The sequence below is a fragment of the Suricata suricatta genome, chromosome 4, assembly GCF_006229205.1.
Source record: "Suricata suricatta isolate VVHF042 chromosome 4, meerkat_22Aug2017_6uvM2_HiC, whole genome shotgun sequence".
Lineage (NCBI taxonomy): Eukaryota > Metazoa > Chordata > Mammalia > Carnivora > Herpestidae > Suricata > Suricata suricatta.
In genome coordinates this window covers 139,487,453-139,507,085 of record NC_043703.1, presented here as the reverse complement: position 1 = coordinate 139,507,085, position 19,633 = coordinate 139,487,453, and the positions used below count along the sequence as shown (strand labels likewise).

General features: G+C 44.8%; 1 long non-coding RNA gene across 1 annotated transcript in view; it reads left to right on the top strand.

The window, feature by feature from the left end:
- Window positions 1-19,633, top strand: part of LOC115289125 — a 34,969-nt gene continuing 15,336 nt past the window's right edge. The window contains exon 1 of the long non-coding RNA XR_003907396.1: window positions 1-114. This is a non-coding gene — a long non-coding RNA (uncharacterized LOC115289125). The remainder of the gene's footprint in view (window positions 115-19,633) is intronic.

Here is a 19,633-nt window from a genome sequence, read left to right as displayed (position 1 = left end):
TAAGCGACTCATTCCGGATTGTACCTGGAGTGTGAACCCTGGTACCCTGACTTGAGAGGCCACGTCCTTAGTTGCTACACTAACACGGAGACCAGAAGCAGCCTCGATGTTGGGGTAAGTCCAGATATCTGGTGTTCGGTGCGAAACGGGGCTTTGGGGTGCCCTCGCCGCTCTTTCTGGACGATCTGTTAGGAGTTTATCTTATTAATCCGCACAGCCGTTCTATGAGGACAGCATGGTTACTGCCCCATTCCTAAAGGTGATGCCATTGAGGCACAGAGGTGTTAAGCAACTTGGTTCGGGTCACACAGCTAGTAACGTGTGGATCAGAATTTGAATTCAGGTATGTCAGACCCAAAGTCCACGTGCTTGCAGCCATAATATGTGAAGTGTGAAAATAAGCTAATGTCACAGACGATGTTTTGATATTCTAAATCAGTGGTGATCCACTGGGGAACACCCTTGAGGGGACACTTGGCACTGTCTGGGAATAGTTTTGATTGTCACAACTGGGAGGGGAATGCATATAATGGGTCAAGACCAGAGATTCTGCCAGGGATCCTATAATGCACAGGACAGCCTCACACCAAAGAATTACCAAAATGTCAATAATGTCAAGGTGCACCAGGGTGGCTTAGTTGGTGAAGCATCTGACTTCAGCTTAGTTCATGATCTCATAGTTTGTGAGTTCAAGCCCTACATCGGGCTCACTGCAATCAGTGCAGAGCCTGCTTCATTCAGATCCTTTGTCCTCCTCTCTCTGTCCCTGCTTGCTCTCTCTCAAAAATAAACAAACATTAAAAAGAAAAAAAGCACCCAGGTCTAAATTTAAATAAATTTTAATGCATTCTGAAGAAATAGCAACTTTTAAATTTTGCTATGAATTCCCAGGTCAAATGTCCAATTTCCTTCCAACTTTGCTCCTTGCAGAAGCTTTTGGGCAATGGAGCTGTGGTACCCATGGTGGGGGGTAGTGTGAGGGCCAATGGCGCACCGGCAGAAGCCCCGAGACCTGACCGGGAGCGCAGAGCTCACCTCACCAGCCTCCGGGGCGAAAGCGTGAGCGCTGGCTCCAGGCAATGCCAGGGCCGCGGAGATGGAGCATCTACTTCTTATTTGCTAGTTGTCGGATATTCTTCAGGATGTGGTTAAGCCTTTTCAAATGTAAACAAGTTTTTGAATATAAAATATATCAGGGCTGCAGCTCGCTGTCCTGCAGGTCATACCCTGGGGTTGCGTTAGGGCTGAAACCGCTGGCTGTGCCTTGCTCTGATTTGCACAAATGAGCCAGCAAAGCCCCAGCGCTCCATGAGCCCCACGTGTGAGCAGCTGGCTTTTAGATTCCTCTGATCGGGAAAATGCACAAGGACCGCTTAACTGCTCCGGAATCAGTAACACATTAAAATGAACTTACATTTCATTAATCACGGCAACATGTACACTTTTGAGAAATTTAGTGCTAGCATAAACCAGAGGCTGTGCATTCCGCCTGCGGAGGCGCTTGGCCCGAATGGACTTGTGGACTAGCGAGGGCAACAACTCCAAGTTCGCCCAAGACGCTGGGCCTGCAGGACAAGCACTGCTGCCCTAGAACCTTTGTGCACGAAACTCATTCTGTTCCCTAGTTGAAGAATTTATTTCAGGGGCGCAAGGCCAGCTGGCAATATATGAACATTTTACACATTGTTGCACAGGAAAACATTCAAACGTTAAACATCTTCAGTTTTCACAGTTGTTGGAAAGAAATTAGGCCCTTGGACAAAACTCAAGAAAATAATGGTCTCTCTCACTCCAGCCCCAAACTCTTCCTCTCCCGTCTGGGCTGCCACAGTTTTGCTGTTCCTGTGTTTGAAGATCTTCACTTGTCCTATAGACTGGCACCGTCCAGCAAAAATATAACGCTTTTCCTCAGGGCGCCTGGGTGGCTCAGTCGGTTAAGTGTCCGATGTTGGTTCAGGTCATGATCTCGTAGTTTGTGGGTTCGAGCGCCGTGCCGGGCTCTGTAACAGCTCAGAGCCTGGAGACTGCTTTGGATTCTGTGTCTCTCTTTCTCGCTCTCTGCCCCTCCCCAACTCGCACTCTGTCTGTCTCAAAAATAAACGTTAAAAATCTTTACAGAGAATTTAAATTAACTGAAATGATATAAAATGTAAAACCCAGTGCTTCTGTCATAACTGGCCACATTTCAAGGGTTCCACAGCCACGTGTGGAAGAGCACCTGTGCCTCACAGCACAGCGCTCGGCCTTCCGTGTAATTTCATAGTCCTCTGTAAACCTCACAGACCCCATCATCATGTGTCAGTGGTTTGGAGAGAAGTTCTAGAACCTTCTCCGTACGACATCAGAGCAAATCCGTGGTGGTTGTTAGGAAGCTTTTGGTTTACGTTTAATGTAAAAGCTTCCTGTGGTGTTAGTGCATTTCAGTGTGACATTGCCCTGTGGAGATGGAAAATAATCTACTATTTTGGGCCCTGTAGTGATTGCCATCCACATTTGAAGGTCATTTCCAAGCAGAGTGGTTTGTTGGTCTCCTTTGACTTTGTTCCTGGGAGTGTGGTTTTTGAAAGAATTCAGAAAGACAAACCCCTGAGGAAGAATTTATGGGTGGGTGTCAGGCTGAAGCCAATGGGCGATAAGGGTGGAAGGCTGAGGGGCTCCCGTCTCGGAGAGAGTTCAACCCCTACACTCTCAAGTGTGATGTGGTCAGAGCTGGAAGGAAGAAAGAGGACCTTAAAAAATTCCAGGCAGAAAAGTTTAAATGGCCACAGAGCAGCAAACCAAGACCTACAGTTGCTATGAAGTAGTACGTGGCCAGCACCTCTCCTGACCTCTCTTTGCTATTCCAGAATATGCTAATAATGAGACACACCCAAAACATGTTTAGCATCACACCACCTGCTGCTCTCTCGTGGCCAGTATTATTGTCATCAAATCTGATCCCAGTGTTTGCCATATTATTGGATATCCTATGAAACAGAATCTAAAAATATACTTTTCCCCTCTAAATCAGTTCTAACCTTTACAACTGGGGTAGCAGCTACAACACTTGGCCTTTTTTTTACTCTCAAGGATTAGGTAATAATATTAAATTCCCCCAGCTCATGCTCGCCTGTTTGCACTTGACTTGGTATTTGAAGCCTATATTTACAAACTAAGGCTGTGCTATGTTTTATCCCATGCAATTGTCCCATGAGGTTATGGGTTTACAGATTTGTGGTCTCTCATAATGTTTTCTGTCTTAAAGTGGACGCGTCCAGTCTCTCCCAACTGAGGTTCCTCAGCTGTAGTGGCTTTCGTTTCTGAGAATTTAATTTTTTTAAGTTTATTTTGAGAGAGACAGAGACAGTGTGAGTAAAGGAGGGTAGAGAGAGGGAGAGAAAGAGAATCCCAAGCAGGTTCTGCATCATCAGGGTAGAGCCCGATGTGGGGCTCAAACTCATGAAACCATGAGATCATACCTGAGCTGAAACCGAGAGTCCAACACTCAACCACCCTGGGCCACCCAGGTGCCCCCCATCTCTGAGAATTTCTTGAGAACTCTTTCTGTTATGGAGGATAAAGGAATAAAGGATTCACAGTTGCCCAAATTCAGGGCCTCTTTAAATACAGGCCTTGTGGGTGACTCAGTCAGTTGAGCATCTGACTCACTTTTTGGGTCTGGTCATGATCTCCCAGTTTGTGAGAATAAGCCCCTTGTTGGGCTCTGTGCTGACAGTGCAGAGCTATCTGCGATTCTTTTTTTCTCTCCCTCTCTCTCTGTTCCTCCCCTGCTTTCTCTCTCTCAAAAAATAAAAATAAAATAAAATAAGTAAAAATAAATAAATACAGGCCTTGCATCCAAAACTTGATTTTTTTCCTTCAATGGGGGGTGGGGGGAAGGTCTGCACTCCAGGATGAAAGGATTTAGGGAGCAGTTGAAGCAGCAGGTTTGTCCAGGCTTCTGCTCCGCTCTTGTATGGCTGCTGTTCTGAGGGCCTTCCAGCATGTTCTAAGACAGCCAATTAAAGCAGAAAAGCCCCTTAGAACCAATTCTATTGCACCCAGTATAGCTGTTAAACTTATAACTTTCAGAAAGCAACTCTGTGCTTCGCGTGCCCCTAGAGCAGATGAGTGGAACTGTCTACTGCTTTTCCATAACATTCTGGAAAACCCTTGTTATATATTTATCAGTAGATGAATATCTTTATCAGAAACAAAAAGGGCAGGTGTATTGACTGCAGGAGGGGTTCACCAAGAAAAACACACATTTCTATTTTGTCAAACACACCAACTGTTTCCAGGGTCTACGGCCATGTAACGTGTTACCGGTGAAGGCTGGATCGTTGAAAAACTATTTCTGTTTGATTTTAAATAAAACAAAACAGCTATTTAATTTTCAGAAATGATAATTACCTCTGACTGTTTCTTTTAAGAGTCAGCACCTGATTATTTTCTTGCTTTTGCTTTGTAACTGTTGTTTGCTATTTATTTTAATCCTCTAGAAAGAGTTAAATTTCTTATAAACATTGACCCAAATGGAAATAATTGGCCAAAGGCCTAAACTTGTTCTTTATGAGAAATATAAGATTCTAAGGGATTCCAACCCTTTGGAATCCTCACAGAATTTGCCCAGGAAGCGGGACATTGGCAGAAAGGTGTCTTTTACCATGTTTATATGGACATGGATTCTGGGTTTTACAAATAGAGAAATATTGTACAAGTCCATGGGGACTGTGAAGTGAAATGCAGAGAAAGATCCCTTTGCATTTTAAGACCAAGTAGTATAGCCAAATCAGACAAGTGAGAGCATTAAGGTAAAGGTATTGAAACACTAGTGTTTGCTCGTTTTACTTCTCTCTATGGGGCACCTCTTGGAGAGTTTCACAATGTGGATGGAAGATGTATTAGATTTTTTAAACACAAAATAGCCAAAATAATCTTGAAAAAGAACACAGTTGGAGACTCATACTCCCCGATTTCAAAACCTACTACAAAGCTGTAGTAAGCAAGAGAGTGCAGTGCCGGCATAGGATAAGCATATGGGCCAACGGAATAGAATTGAGAGTCGAGAATAAACTCATACATCTACAGCTAGTTGATTTTCAACCATGTGGTCAAGATCATTTGATGGGGAAAGAATCATTTTCTGATCAAATGATGCTGGCACAAGTGCTTTTCTATATACAAACAAACGAATCTGGAACCCTACTTCACACCATACGTGAAAATTAATTCAGAATGAGTCAAAGATCTAAATGTAAGAGCTGAAACTATGAAACTTTCAGAAGAAATCATAGGTGTAAATTTTGTGACCCTGGATGTGGCAATGGTTTCTCTCATATGAGACCAAAAGCACAAATAACCAGGGGAGAAAAGATAAATTGAACTTCATCAAAATGAAAAACTTTTGTATATCAAAAGATTATAGGACGCCTGGATGGTGCAGTCATTTAAGTGTCTGACTTCAGCTCAGGTCATGATCTCATGGTCCATGGTTTTCAGCCCCAAGTTGGGCTCTGTGCTGACAGCTCAGGGCCTGGAGCCTGCTTCCGATTCTGGGTTTCTCCTCTCTCTCTGTCACTCCCCTGCTCACTCTCTGTCTCTCTCTCTCTCTCTCTCAAAAATGAAATAAACATGAAAAAAAGATGATCAGGAAAGTGCAAAAATAACCTACCAAATGGGAGAAAACATTTGCAAATCCTGTATCTGATAAGGGTTCAGTGTTGAGAACATATGAAAGACTTACAGATTAACAGTAAAGAGAGGGGCGCCTGGCTGGCTCAGTCGGTGGAACATGTGACTCTTGGTCTTGGGGTTATATGTTCTCTATGTTGGGTACAGAGATTACTTAAAAATAAAATTTTAAGGGGCGCCTGGATGGCTCAGTCGGTTGAGCCTCCAACTTCAGCTCAGGTCATGATCTCACAGTTTGTGGCTCCTGTGCTGATAGCTAGCTCAGAGCCTGGAGCCTGCTTCATATTCTGTAGCTCTCTCACTCTTGCCCCCTCCCCTGCTCATGCTGTCTCTCTCTCTCTCAAAAATAAATAAAACATTAAAAAAAATAAAATCTTAAGAAAAACGATAAAGAGAAAAATAACCCAATTTAAAGATGGGCAAAGGGTGCGAATGTACATTTCTCCAATAGCCAGGTGGCCTGTAAGCACATGAAAGGTGCTCTGCATCACTGGAAATGCAAATCAAACTGCATGAGATAGCACTTCACATCCACTAAGACACTGCAATAAAGAAATTTTAGTGGAAAATAGCTGTTGGCATGGATGTTGGCCTGGAACCTTCATGTATTGCTGGGAATATAAAATGGTGTAGGCACCATGGAAAACAGTTTGGCAGTTCCTTAAAAAGTTAAATATAAAGTTACTGTATGACTCAGAAATTTCACTCGTAGGTATATGCCCAAGAATTGGAGACATATGTTCAGACAAAACCTTGTACATGAATGATAATAGCAGTGTTATTAGTAATAGTCCCAAAGCAGAAACAACTCAAATGTCCCTGAATTGATGATAAGCAAAATGTGGCATATTTGTATGAAACAATTAAACAAAAGGGGTCCCTGACATGTTAGCCTTTATTCCCCATGTCCCCTTCCAGGAAGTCGCTGACAACCGCAAATCTACTCTGCCTTCTTTGATTTTGTGTATTCTGGACATTTTATATAAATGGAATTGTACAATAAGTGGTCTTTTGTTTCTAGCTTTTTTGTATTGGTTTCTTTTGCTTAGCCATGTTCATTCATGCTGCAGTACTTCTGAAAGTACTGAGGGGGGGGAGAGAGAGAGAGAGAGAGAGAGAGAGAGAGAGAACAAGCGAACCTTAAGCAGGTTCCATGCTGAGCACAGAGCCCAATGTAGGGCTCAATCCCATGACCTGAGCAGAAATCAAGAATTTGATACTCAGCTGGTTGAGCCACCCACACGCCCCCTTTATTACTTGGTACTGCCACATGGTATTGCATTGAATGGGTGTATTGTACTTTGTTTACAAAATAAACAAAATTGTTTATTGTTTGGGTTCTTTCCGCTTGTTTTGGCTCTTATGAAGAACGCTGCCATGAGCATTCACGCACAGGTTTTTGTGTGGTCATGTTTTCATTCCTCTTGAGGTTTTGTGTATATTTTAAAAGCTGTGCATGGGTTCCCGGGTGGTTCAGTTGTTTAAGGGTCCAACTTTGGCTCAGGTCATGATCTCACAGTTCATGGGTTCAAGCCCATGCTGACAGCTCAGAGCCTGGAGCTGCTTCGGATTCTGTGTCTCCCTTTCTCTCTGGCCCTCCCCGACTCATGCTCTCTTTCTCTCTCAAAAATAAATAAGCATTAATTTTTTTAAAAATCTGTATAAATGCTTCTTATTTAAAAATTGTAATTCCCTTCTTCACATGTGTAACACCTTCTCATAAAAAGGTAGAAAATCGGCTCTGCTCGAGGATTCAGAGCTCTTAGGGACCTAAGACGCCTGCTGGGTGAGACTCAGGTCTCATTGATGAGGCCTAGAGAGGCCAGGTGACCAGACGAGTCAGCCAGCCCGTGGGTGCCCCAGACAGGCACGGCGTCTCCCTCCTGCGGGCAGCGTGGGGTGCAGGCCTCCCTACGGCCCCAGGCAATCCCCCCTCTCCATAACGCGCCTCCCCGAGCAGCCAATTCCCTGGCGAGCTGCAAGCCTTCCCGCAGGCCTCCTGCTTCTCAGGAGAGAGCCTGGGAGCTTGGGGTCCAGCGGGTGGCTTCTGGCCCCAGGCCGTAAGATGGGGCCTGTGGGCCACACTAGCCTCCCCGCTCAGTGCACTCGCTCTGGCATTCCGAGGGCTCAGAGATGCCACTGCAGAGGAAGACAGGCTGCTCTGAGTGGGCTTTCAAAGGGGGCACGAGCATCTCACAGTCGGTTAAGATGACCTAGCAGCCAAGGGTGGGCTTCTTACAGGGCACCATGGGATGCTACTACCCTGGCACCGGTTTGCTAACTGGAGAGAACTTTTGAGGAGCTGGTAGTTAAAGTCCCATGTGGGGGCTAAGCGCCATCTTAACTTGGGCTATCATAGCAGATGCCAGGCCAGCAAGCCTGAGAAAGGCAGGATTCATGTCTAAAACAGTATTTTCTGTTCCACAGCACGTATTTTTTTTAATGTTTATTTTTGATAGAGACAGGGAGCGAGCGGGGAAGAGGCAGAGAGTGAGGGAGACACAGAATCCAAAGCAGGCTCCAGGCTCTCAGCTGCCAACACAGAGCCCGACGTGGGGCTCAAACCCACAAGGCATGAGATCATGACCTGAGCCGAACTCCAAGAGTGGGAGACGCTTAACCGACTGAGCCACCCAGATGCCCCAGGAACATTTTATAATCCAAATGGGCTGATCACCTATCTTGGCTTGCATTAGTGACATGCTATTATCTCAATAAGTGTAAATCTCAGCTCTGTTAGATTTGGACAAATTTTGGGGCCTCGGATTGCTGTTCCGAGGTCTTGCTGGGAGCCTAGGAACGTGCAGACAACAAGAACAGTTGCAGAGCCCCCGGGAGATCAAAGTGCTGGGTCTGCCTTAGAAAATCTGCTGAGGCCATAGTCCTCTGCATCTGCAGAAAGGCTGTCATGAATATTCGCTGTAGATCCGTTCTGTTGAATCAACTCTAAAGCAAACGTATTCTTTAAATTTTTTTTCAATTTTAAAAAATGTAATTGAAGTGTAGTTGACCTATAATGAATGAGTTTCAGGCCTACAGCATAGTGATTCAAAATGCTGACCAGGGTAAGTGCATTACAATATTACCAACAAAAGTGAACATATTCTTTCTTTTTTTAAGTTTATTTATTTTGAGAGAGAGAGAGCGCATGCACAAGTAGGGCGGAGCAGAGAGGAGGAGCGCAGAGGATCCAAAGCAGGCTCTGTGCTGACAGCAGTGAGACCCAAGGGGGACTCGAACTCACAAAACTGAGATCATGACCTGGGCCAAAGTTGGATGCTTAACCGACTGAGCCAACCAGGTGCTCCAAAAGTGAACATGTTCTTAACTGTTCCCAGGGAAGGTAGAAGCTGGCAGACTGACAGCCATGACCGAAAGTCTTGGCAACAATTATCACCACCGGTTTCTTCCCCTGGTGTTCATCCATCTCCCTGATACCGTAATTAACCTGGTGCGGAGAAAATTCTCTCTCCCCCGTACTACCCTTGCATTGTTTTTGCGGTTTATTTTTTCAAAACAAAATAAGAACACATTGTTTCTAGCACTGCGGACAGTGATTCCAGACAAGGAAAATCAGAAGGGTTTTATGACTCCGGAAGAGCAAGCTCCCAGAGGGACCCGGGCTGTTTTTCTTCCGTCTTTCCCTTTGCGTTCTCTGAATCTCTTTTTGATTTTTAAAAAGCGTTCCTCCACTTGACCCTCCACGTTGCCAGATCTTTTTCTGGTCCCGGCACCATCTTCTCCAGGTCATTTTTCTGCTTCCTGTTGCTTCTCTGCACTGGCGGGCCCATATTTTTGCCTGGGCTTCTTGCTCACATTTACTTAGAAACTCATATTTTTCTCTTGTGAATAAAACTGAGCAGAAAGCCAATGGGATGGTTTTTAAAAAGAGAAGCTCTCTCCAGGCCTGCTCCTGATTGAGCTGAGTCCTTCCTATGAGGGTGAGCTTAATTGACACTGCTTTGCTTTGCCACATTTTGTGCAACTGGCGGATTCCGTTATCTTGTACACTGTGCACTTTCTCTGAAGGCGGTTCACCAGTACAGCTGGTTAAAACAAATGTTGAATGGGAACAAAATCAAAAGTAGATACTTTCAGACCGACCCTAACATCATTAAGGATATCTATGCCAAAACCTGCATCTGGTAGTAAAATCTTCCTTATTCAAACATTGTTTTCTCCAAAGAACCATCCAAAAGTGGCTACTGTGTGAAAGAAAGCTCTTTCACCGTTTATACTTTGTGGGTTTCAACAGGCATGTCTCTGCCTGGTAGAGGTTATCACCCAGCACTCAATAGACACACAGGTCTGATGAGTTCATGACATCTTGTCTGAGAAAGTACTACCACCAAGACAAATAATTGACAAGGGCAGGTCGTTTTTGCCACACGGTCTGAGCTGTCTCTGTCCCCAGAGATGCAACTCTCACGGTGTGACCAATCATTTGTGGGACAATACGCGTGACACCCCAGACAGTTAGACAAAACACCCCGTCGGACTGAAACCGCACTCTGGGCCCCTCGACCAGAAACATGCAAAATCACACCTGCTGGCCCACATTGCCGCTTGTGTTCTCCGCCTCTATTTATTTTTTCCTTTCTAACAAAGAAAAGTCAACATCAAATGAATTTAATGTTGAGGAAAGGACCCCGGGTGAGGTTCCCACAGAACCGTAATTCAGTTAGTGATGCGTTAGGGGGCCTAACTATAGAGTGGTGTGGCTGAGGCCGAGCGGCTGTGATTTGAAGTTTAAACCCCGATGTCTTCGTTGTTGCCGGCCATTGGATGGAGCCTAAAACGGCTGACGAAGAGGCAGAGCCAGACTCCACAGTTGTCTGGAGTTTGGTCCTGGTCACTGTTTAAAGATTGATATATTCTAGGAAAGCATTCTTGCCATAACTGAATTCTCACAGACACTGCTGTTAGTACCCAATATTTATGACACTTGAAAGGTAGGAATTTTTCCATAGGTGGAAGGTGGGATTATTTGGAGCAAAACAGGGATGAGAGGTTTCATTTATGGAGATCCATTCTGACATGAAAAACTCCTAAGGTTATTAAATGTCAAAACCTCTCTTTTCAAGAGAATTTCTCCTGATGCTGTAACAGGAGGAAAGCATCATGCTGCCTTTAGTAACATTTGTGGTATTTGTGTGTCTGGTGTGTATCAATGTATATCATGTGCATTGAAAGCATGGGTGCCTTCTATATTTTAACTTATGAGCAAAAGTCTACAATTTTATAAGCTATGAGCATATATCATATACATATACACATGTACACACAGTAAAAGCTTACGTTCTATTTTGCTAGTATTCGTGTTGGTTTTCTGGGGAGCAATGTAAGTTCTCATATAGATGATTTATTGGTGCTTGTGATGGAAAGTCCTAACTGGTTGCAACTAACACCCCTTTTCGGGAGCTTTTGGTAGACTTGCAGCATGAAACAGGTGGCTTCGCATGTTTCTAGTTCTGTGGTCATCACTGAATCAAATGCAGCCTTAGTGTTCCCAGCCCCTCCCATCAGCCCACTTACAGGTCCCATCTTGCAGCATCCTCTCTGCTGGCCATCTTCTGCCTGCCTGCCTCCCGAGTCCATTTTCATATCATGCTATTGGTCTTCAAACTCCATATTTAATTCATCAGTAAATTCTCTTTCCATTACCTCCAAAGTTTTTTGAAGGAACTTCTTTCCAACTTAACTCCACACCCTCAATTCACATTGCTGCTTCCTAAAAATGCTTCGGTAGCTTCCCAGATGCTCTCTCTGCTTCTGCCCTGGCCCTGACGGACTCATGAAATACAGAACTGCTGGAATAATGACCAAAACACACTCATCAGTCAGGACATGACTTTCCCACTCAAAACTTCCAGTGGCTTCCCTTATGGCTTCGAATATATTTTAAATTCCTTAAGATGGCACCGTCTTACTCCCTAACGGCTGTCGCTCTCTTGAGCCTTACCTCACAGTTTCCTGTCTTCCTCTCTCCTGGGCACCGTGTTTCCCACCCAGGCTCCATTCAGTTCTGGGAATGAGTCAAGCTCTTTCCAGTCTTAGGGCCTTTGCACCCACTGTTCTGTCTACCCCAAGGTGTTCACAGATCCCCACCCCCGTCATAGGGGTCTCAGCACAGACGTCACCCCCTCAGAGAAGTGTTCCCTAAAGCCATCTTCCAACTCGGTACTCACTGTTACTCTCTATCCATCCCTTACTCTTCCTTCCTGGCTTTTGCTATGATCTGTATGTTCCTTATTGTTGGTTTTCCTCCACAAGACTCTAAGTCCAGGTAGGAACTAGATATTGTTTTCTTGAACAGGATAATGCAGTGTTCTGAAAATATTTTAATGTTTTCCATTTTTCACATATCCTCAGTGCTTAGCACAGTATCTGGCACAAAGTATGTGCTCAGTAAACACTTGTCCAATGAATGAATGGACAGAAAATACTTTTACATGTGAAGAAAAACCCACCTACTTAAAATGTTTACGGTTGGTTCTAATTCTGTTTTCTAAGGCAACATAAAATGATTCCACGGCCCCTTGTACATGATCACATTTCAAATCTTTGCTACCTTTCTTATTCAGCTATGATTTCCATGCTGTGCACAACTTTTAGCCTCCTGCATATGGCGTAGCTGCCACTTCTTGTCACAATGACCATTCTCTTTTGGAAGACTCTAATTTGAAAACAGCCTTTATTAAAAAAAAAAAAAAAAAAGGAGGGGCAGCTGGGTGGCTCAGTCGGTTAAGCATCCAACTTCAGCTCAGGTCAAGATCTCACAGTTTGTGAGATCTCACGGACCCCTGCATCAGGCTCCGTGCTGACAGCTCAGAGCCTGAAGCCTGATTCAGATGCTGTGTCTCCCTCTGTCTCCCCTTCTCAGCTCACGCTCTGTCTCTCTCTCAGAAATGAATAAACGTTTAAAAAAATTTTTTTAATGTTATGTTCTGACCACACATAGTCCTTTTGGACATAATGAGAATCACATCCTGCTTATGGATCTTTAATTTTCAGGGTCTGTTTTTTTTCTTCCCCCACACCATATTGCAAAATAGAACATTTCCCAAGATTCCTGGCGTCTTGCTCCTTCTTCATGATTTCCCAAACTTACTTTCAGTGGCTCTGAGGTTATATCTTCAAATTCTTTTCAGACTCTGGAATATAATTTGTCTGGACTTAGAGGTTTGAAATCATTTATTAGATTTTTCTCATTCCCTCACTTACTGTGTGTGGAAGACTTTGCAGGGTCTCCTTTGCCACACATTTAGAATTCGGAATCTGTTCTCGTTGCTCCAAAAGATTGAATTTGAGGATTTGGTAGGTTGGACTTTTTGTCACTTGTTAACCTGACACCCTCTTCTTGAATGTTTCACTTCCTCGTTATTCTCCTATTTCCCCTTCTTTTATCTTTGTCGCTTTGTTCTCCCCTCCTTCTCCTCCTCCTTCCTCTCCCCGCTTTGCCTTCCCCTCCTTCCTTCTTCCCCCCATCCCGTTCTCTGTCTCTGAACTGAACCTTTCATGGGACACCTTTTCTCATGTTTCTCTGGTGAAATCTCTAATCTTTCTTGCATGTTCCATGAGCTGAGAATTTAGACTTTCTAAAAACCTTTATTTTTCACATTGGTTCTTGAGGGTATGTGTGTCTCATTTTCTTTTGTGAATGCGTCCTTTAAAAACTATTAGTTGATGTGAAAGTTTCCATGTGACCATGGAAACTGGCTTAAGATTTTAGTTATCTTTTTCTTTTCCCCTGGAATTGTTCATTATTGCATTGCCTTAGAATCTGTGTAACATTTCCCTTCCTTACTCAAATGGGATGTGGTCATGTTCTCTCAGATTCCCTGTAATTTCTGTACAGAAACCAGGATGTTCCTATTGGTTAAAATTATATCCAGAATGGCAGTTTCTCCTTCTGAGAGCTGAAATTGTTAGCTAGGAATGCAAAAAATTTTTATAAGTGACTCCGTTTAAAAAAAATGTGACTTCCAACAGACAAAGATAGGTCAAGTCCCTGTTGGTAGGATTGCTTGCTTCTAATCGTGGGGTTGCCTTCAGAAAGCCTTGTCCTTGCCTGGGCATCTGCCGTAAACACCCACCCTAGAAGGACTTTTATTTAGAGTTTGTGCTGTAATTCTGTCCCGCCTCTCCCCTTACTCAGTGCCTTTCTGCACAGGGCCATGCTGTCTTTCTTCATGCCTTGTTCATGTGTAAGGCTACTTCTTCCCGTGTCTCTAGCACCATCCATTTCCTTCTGCTCCTGCATTTGGGGCAGGCATCCCATCTTGCATATGTGAGAATGGCCAAGCGTGTGTGGACACTCCAAGCTCTCTTTCTTTAAAACAAAACAAAACTTGGGGCGCCTGGGTGGCTTAGTCAATTAAGCGTCTGACTTAGGCTCAGGTCATGATCTCACAGTTCGTGGGCTCGAGCCCCATGTTGGGCTCTGTGCCGACAGCTCAGAGCCTGGAGCCTGCTTTGGATTCTGTGTCTCCCCCTCTCTCTCTGCCCCTCCCTTACTCATGCTCTGTTTCTCTCTCTCTCTCTCTTTCTTTCTTTCTCTCTCTCTTTCAATAATAAATAAACATAAAAAAATAAAAAAATAAAACAAAACAAAAATGCCCTCCTTTATTTATTTTGAGTGAGAGTGTGAAAGGGAGAAGGGCAGAGAGAGAGAGAGAGGGAGACAGAGGATCTGAAGCAGGCTCTGTGCTGACCACCAGAGAGCCCGATTCTAGGCTTGGACTCATAAACTGCAAGATTATGACCTGAGCTGAAGTCAAACCTTTAACCAACTGAGCTACCCAATTTCTCTTTGCATTTCAACCACTGTGAATCAAAGCTGGAGACATTTTAGCATGTAAGGGATTTTCCCTGATGAGTTTCTATTTTCAGCTAAGGGTTGACTAAGAGGTCCCAGGTACTCTGGTCCAGCGATTTCTCCCAATAGTCCTCGTTTTCTCATTCTTGATCCCTCTCCTTCATCCCTCGATATGGCTCTCCCTCTGAGTTCCTAGTACTCTGTTCTCCCATGTTTGCTAGTATACTTGTGCATGGAAAGTTTCTCTGATCAAAACCAAAGTTACTGGTGATCACCCAGGAGCAAAAATAGGACACACACTGCACAAACTGGCAGAGAGAAGAAGATGTGAGATCTTCATGTCGCTGACGGTGTGATTTTGCTCCAGATCCATACAAGAAGTGTAGACACAGGAACCCAGCTTGTAGAAGTGGCCCTGGGCGGCTTGCTGGATAGTTCTCTTTGTGGCCCCTGAAGCAGCTTTCTTTGTTCCTGGAGTAGGGAAAGTGACTGTGCTTGGGTGAAGATGACATGCAGGGAAGGAGGTAGGACTGGATGAGGGGGAGCAGACTTTGGCAGGGAAGTGGCCCCGAGGGTTTGGCCTCCTTCGCCCTCCCTTCCAGCAGATAGACCAGACTGTCCCTCTGGTTCCCCTAGGGCTGGGAGGAGTGTCCTTCCCATCCTGCTCTAACGTGGCCTCCCCTCCTCCTGCTGGGATCATGTCCCACCTAGACACATCCCACTTCCTGCACTGCCTGCCCTGTTGGCCTCCCCCAGGACCTCAGAGAAGCAGGCTGCTCGGTCCCCAAGTTAGCCCCATGTCCTTCGCCCCCCAGGTTGCTTTCTCTGCATCCATGCTTCTCCACCTGGCCTCTAGCACTTCACCTGCGGCCAGAGCCCCAGCAAGTGGCGTGGACTTCCGGACAGCAGTTGGAGGCTTAGGAAACAGCCCATTGGCAGGCCATGTGGGTATGCAGTTAAAACTAGGTACGGACGTTGGTTCTAAATCCACATTTTGCCACCTTCCAACCAGGAAATCATTCTGAGTCTCAGAGTCCCCGTGTAAGATATGGATAACAAGCCTAACTATGCACACCCCTACATACACACACAGGAGAGATGCTCACCGCATGTATCAATGTTTCCTCCTATAAAATGGATAACATAGCATCGACTTTTTGCATTTATTTTGATTGAAGATAAATGAGGACATTCAATAGTACCTGTAATTAATAGTTATTGTGGAGAGATAGTAAGCTACTGGTTAGGACGATTGACTTTGGAGTCAGATTAAGTGTGAGGCCTCGTTCTGCCACGAACTAGCTGTGTGATATGGAGCAAGGTATTTAACCTTCCTAAGCCTCGTTTTCCTCCATTATAAGATGGGATCAATTATAGAACTCACTGTCTAGGGCTGGTGTGATCACATGAGACCATCCACACAAAACACCTGGCCAGTGCGTGGTGCTTAGCATGAGCTCCAGAAGTTGTTGCTATGACGATTACTGGTCTTATTGATCATTTTGTTCTCCCTGCTGCCCTCCCCAGCCCTGGGCCAGGGGAGACTCTGGTTGCCTGATAGGTCAGGGAAGCAAGGAGGAGAGCAGGCAGAAGACCCCGGAAGGAGCGCGGGAGTGGAGAATGGGCCATAGTAAAGCAGCTGGAAAGGACGAACTCAGAGAGGATGTGAGGATGAGCACCTGGCACTTTGTTGCTTTTATTCGTATGCATTTTCCATCATTTTTATGGGCTGATGCGTAGACATTTGCTGAAAGGGCTGCTCCACCTGGATCTCATTGAAATCGTGCAGCCCTGCTCTGCCGAATGTTTTCCTGTCCCAATAACTATATAAATGTTCCATTTGTGATGTAAATGTTCTGTTTCAGATTTGATTTCCTAAACTGAAGACTAGAGTATCCAAAAATGAGACAATGGCTTTAATGTAACACTTTATATGATGAACTCTTTATTTCCCGTGGTCTACATTTCTTTTTCCCATTTAGTCATCTACACTCTGGCCCTTGATGGAGGCTCCGAAGGTCAGAGGTTGCATTGTGAGGAGGGTGAGAAGATGAGGTGAATTACTTTTATTATAAATTTTCCACTTCCTAGAGAGTAGGGGAAGCCTCAGCCAAACAGAGGCAGCCTTCACTTGTTTGGAAATAGGGTGCAGTCGTGATTCTTATTTTGTTTGCTGAAAACGTTCACAGAAAACAACCAGGTTCTGCCAAAATTACTTCCATAAAGAAAATATTCTGTGGCTTTGGCTGCCTATGGCAGTGACTTTTTCTTGGAGCCAGTGACTCCCCCCTCCCACTTCTTGGTGCTGCCAAATAACCACACAGAGGAAGAGGAAGGTGGAATCAGGAACGGGCTAGACTTTAACACAGACATTTTTCAGGGTAGAAAATAGACCAGATTTTGTTCAATGAGGAGATGAGATAGAACATTACTTGTTTGGTTGCTACAAGGTGACAGGAGGAAGTGTTCAAACATACGGGTTTCAAGCCCTATTTCTCCCATTCTCTTCTTTAAATGAGATGTGAACCTTCATGGTATTGACCATCAAGTCATCAAGTGGGGAGACGACACAGATGGCAGGGCTGGCTGACATGGGAGTGCAACGGATCCTTCTTTGGAGCCATTTGCATGAATGAGAAAAATACATGAGGATTTCCCTCTTTCTGGCTTGAGAAGATAGAGTGGTTTCTGGGTATCCTTGAATGCAGGACCCAACAAGCGGCAGGAGGACCATGGAAGGTCAGCATGGCATCTGTGTCCTGTGCTCTCCCCTCCATTGAGGGTATAAGTTTCTCTCTTTCTGACCTCCACCCCCTGACCAGTGCATGGGGTCTGGAGCGGAGCAGGGCTGTGGGGACCAGGCGATAAAGCATCACCTGAATGTGGAGCAGAATGACTATCCCCATCCCACCTGGCATCTGTGGCGAACATCAGCATCCAAGTGTGACCCTCAAGTGGCTTGTGGGCTGTGGGCTTGTAGCCATGAGGAAGGACAAGCAGAGGGGTGTTACACACTTAGTCATGAGCTCATCTGTGACATCTAGGACACCCAGAAGCCACCGGAAGGGGTTTTAGTTGAAGGTGTTGGGTGAGCCAGTCAGGAAGCTGTTGAGGGCTTATAGTCCTACTGACGGAGCCTTCATTTTAATGGGACCTCACAAGCCGGTGGGGCCTGGGGACGTTTGAGGTACCTGTACCTTAAAGGGTTTCAGTGTTGACTGAAAGAGAGAAGGGCCATGTGAAAGTACTTTGCAAATTTTGAAGTGCTGTAGAATCGATATAATGGATAAGACTTGGTAGACTCTGGGGTGCTCCTCTTAGGGTATCACTGAAGGCTCTGCCAAGGTCAGATGCAGGTTGGATACAGATTCGGGTAACTGGGATACAGAAATGCTTCCTGAGGCAATCCATGGGAGTTTTATTGAGCACCTGTCATGTGCCAAGTATTTTCCTATCTGCTTAGTTAGGATTCAAAGATGATGCTTTTCAGGAGCTCAGAGAAGCCAAAGAGGGTCTCTATTTGTGGAGTGGATGTGAGCACCTGAAAGAATTTGCCCAGCCTCCTTTGAGCCTCCATCTTTGCCAGGGTCCAGGCTGCAGTGAGATCCCCCTGGTCCGAGTGCCCGTGGCACAAGGAATGCATTTGCCCGCTGCAGGCACTGCCTGTAGCCTCCATCCCAATCAGCAGATGGCAGGCGACCTCACAGCTGAGTTTACAGCCAGAAAGATGACTATAGGTTGTCAGTAGACAATTTGTCTCTTCTGCCTCCAAAGTATCAATTGTACAGCAACAATGTACTGAGTTGCTCTTGGAAGTAATCAAGAGAATGAAGTCCCCAGTAGCCATCAGGTGGGTAAACAGATTATTGCACTAAAGCAGAGGCATCACAGGAGTGTAGGTGGGTAGGTGTCAAGAGTCAAGGAAACTATACAAGGATTTCTTCACTGACGAGGGCACCTCTAGGATTCCTCCAGACAGCATGGTTCTGTGTTCACCATGATCACCACTATACAAAATTCAAGGGCAAAGGGGAAGGCATTCAGCCCATTCTACAGACCCAGTGATTATATCATATGTATGCATGCATGGGTGACCCCACAGAGGAACCATGCCATTGCTGCCATCAAGAACTCACAATCTGGGTGAGCAAACTGGGTGAAGGGTGTCAAAAGGTACAAAATTCCAGTTATAAAATCAGAAAGTCATGAGGATGTAATGAATAACATGGCGACTGTAGTTAATAATACTTAAATTTTGAAAGTTGCTAAGAGAATAGATCTTAAGAGTTCTGGTCACAAGAAAAAGTTTGTAACTGTGTGGCTATGGATGTTAATTAGCCTTACTGTGGTGGTCATTTCACAATATGTAAAAATATCAAACCATTATATGAAGATAATATAATGTCATATGTCAATTACATCTCATTAAAAAAGAAGACCTAGGGGCGCCTGGGTGGCTCAGTTGGTTAAGCGTCCGACCTCGGCCCAGGTCATGATCTCACAGTTCGTGGGTTTGAGCCCTGCGTCAGGCTCTGTGCTGACAGCTAGCTCAGAGCCTGGAGCCTGCTTCGTATTCTGTGTGTCCCTCTCTCTTGGCCCCTCCTCCGCTCATGATCTATCTCTCTCTCTCTCAAAAATAAATAAATGTTTAAAGGTTTATTTTTTTAAAATATTTTTTATTTATTTTTGAGAGACAGAGATAGCACGAGCAGGGAAGAGTCAGAGAGGGGGGGGAGACACAGAATCTGAAGCAGACTCCAGGCTCTGAGCTAGCTGTCAGCACAGAGCCCAACGCAGGGCTTGAACCCACAAACAGCAAGATCATGACCTGAGCTGAAGCCGGATGCTTAACTGACTGAGCCACCCAAGCACCCCAATAAATAAATGTTTAAAAAAAAAGAACTCAATCTGCTGAGGGGCTTGGCAGACCCCAGCCAGTGGGCTGAATCTGGTTTTTGTAAATAACATTTTACAAATATTTTATTGGAATTAAGTATTTTTTATACTTTTTAAATATTTTATTGGAATTAGACACACCCATCCGCTTTTATATTGTCTACATCTGCCTTACCACTCATTATAATAGCAAAATTGAGTAGTTGCCACGGAGGCCTTATGGTCCACATAACCTAAAATATTGAC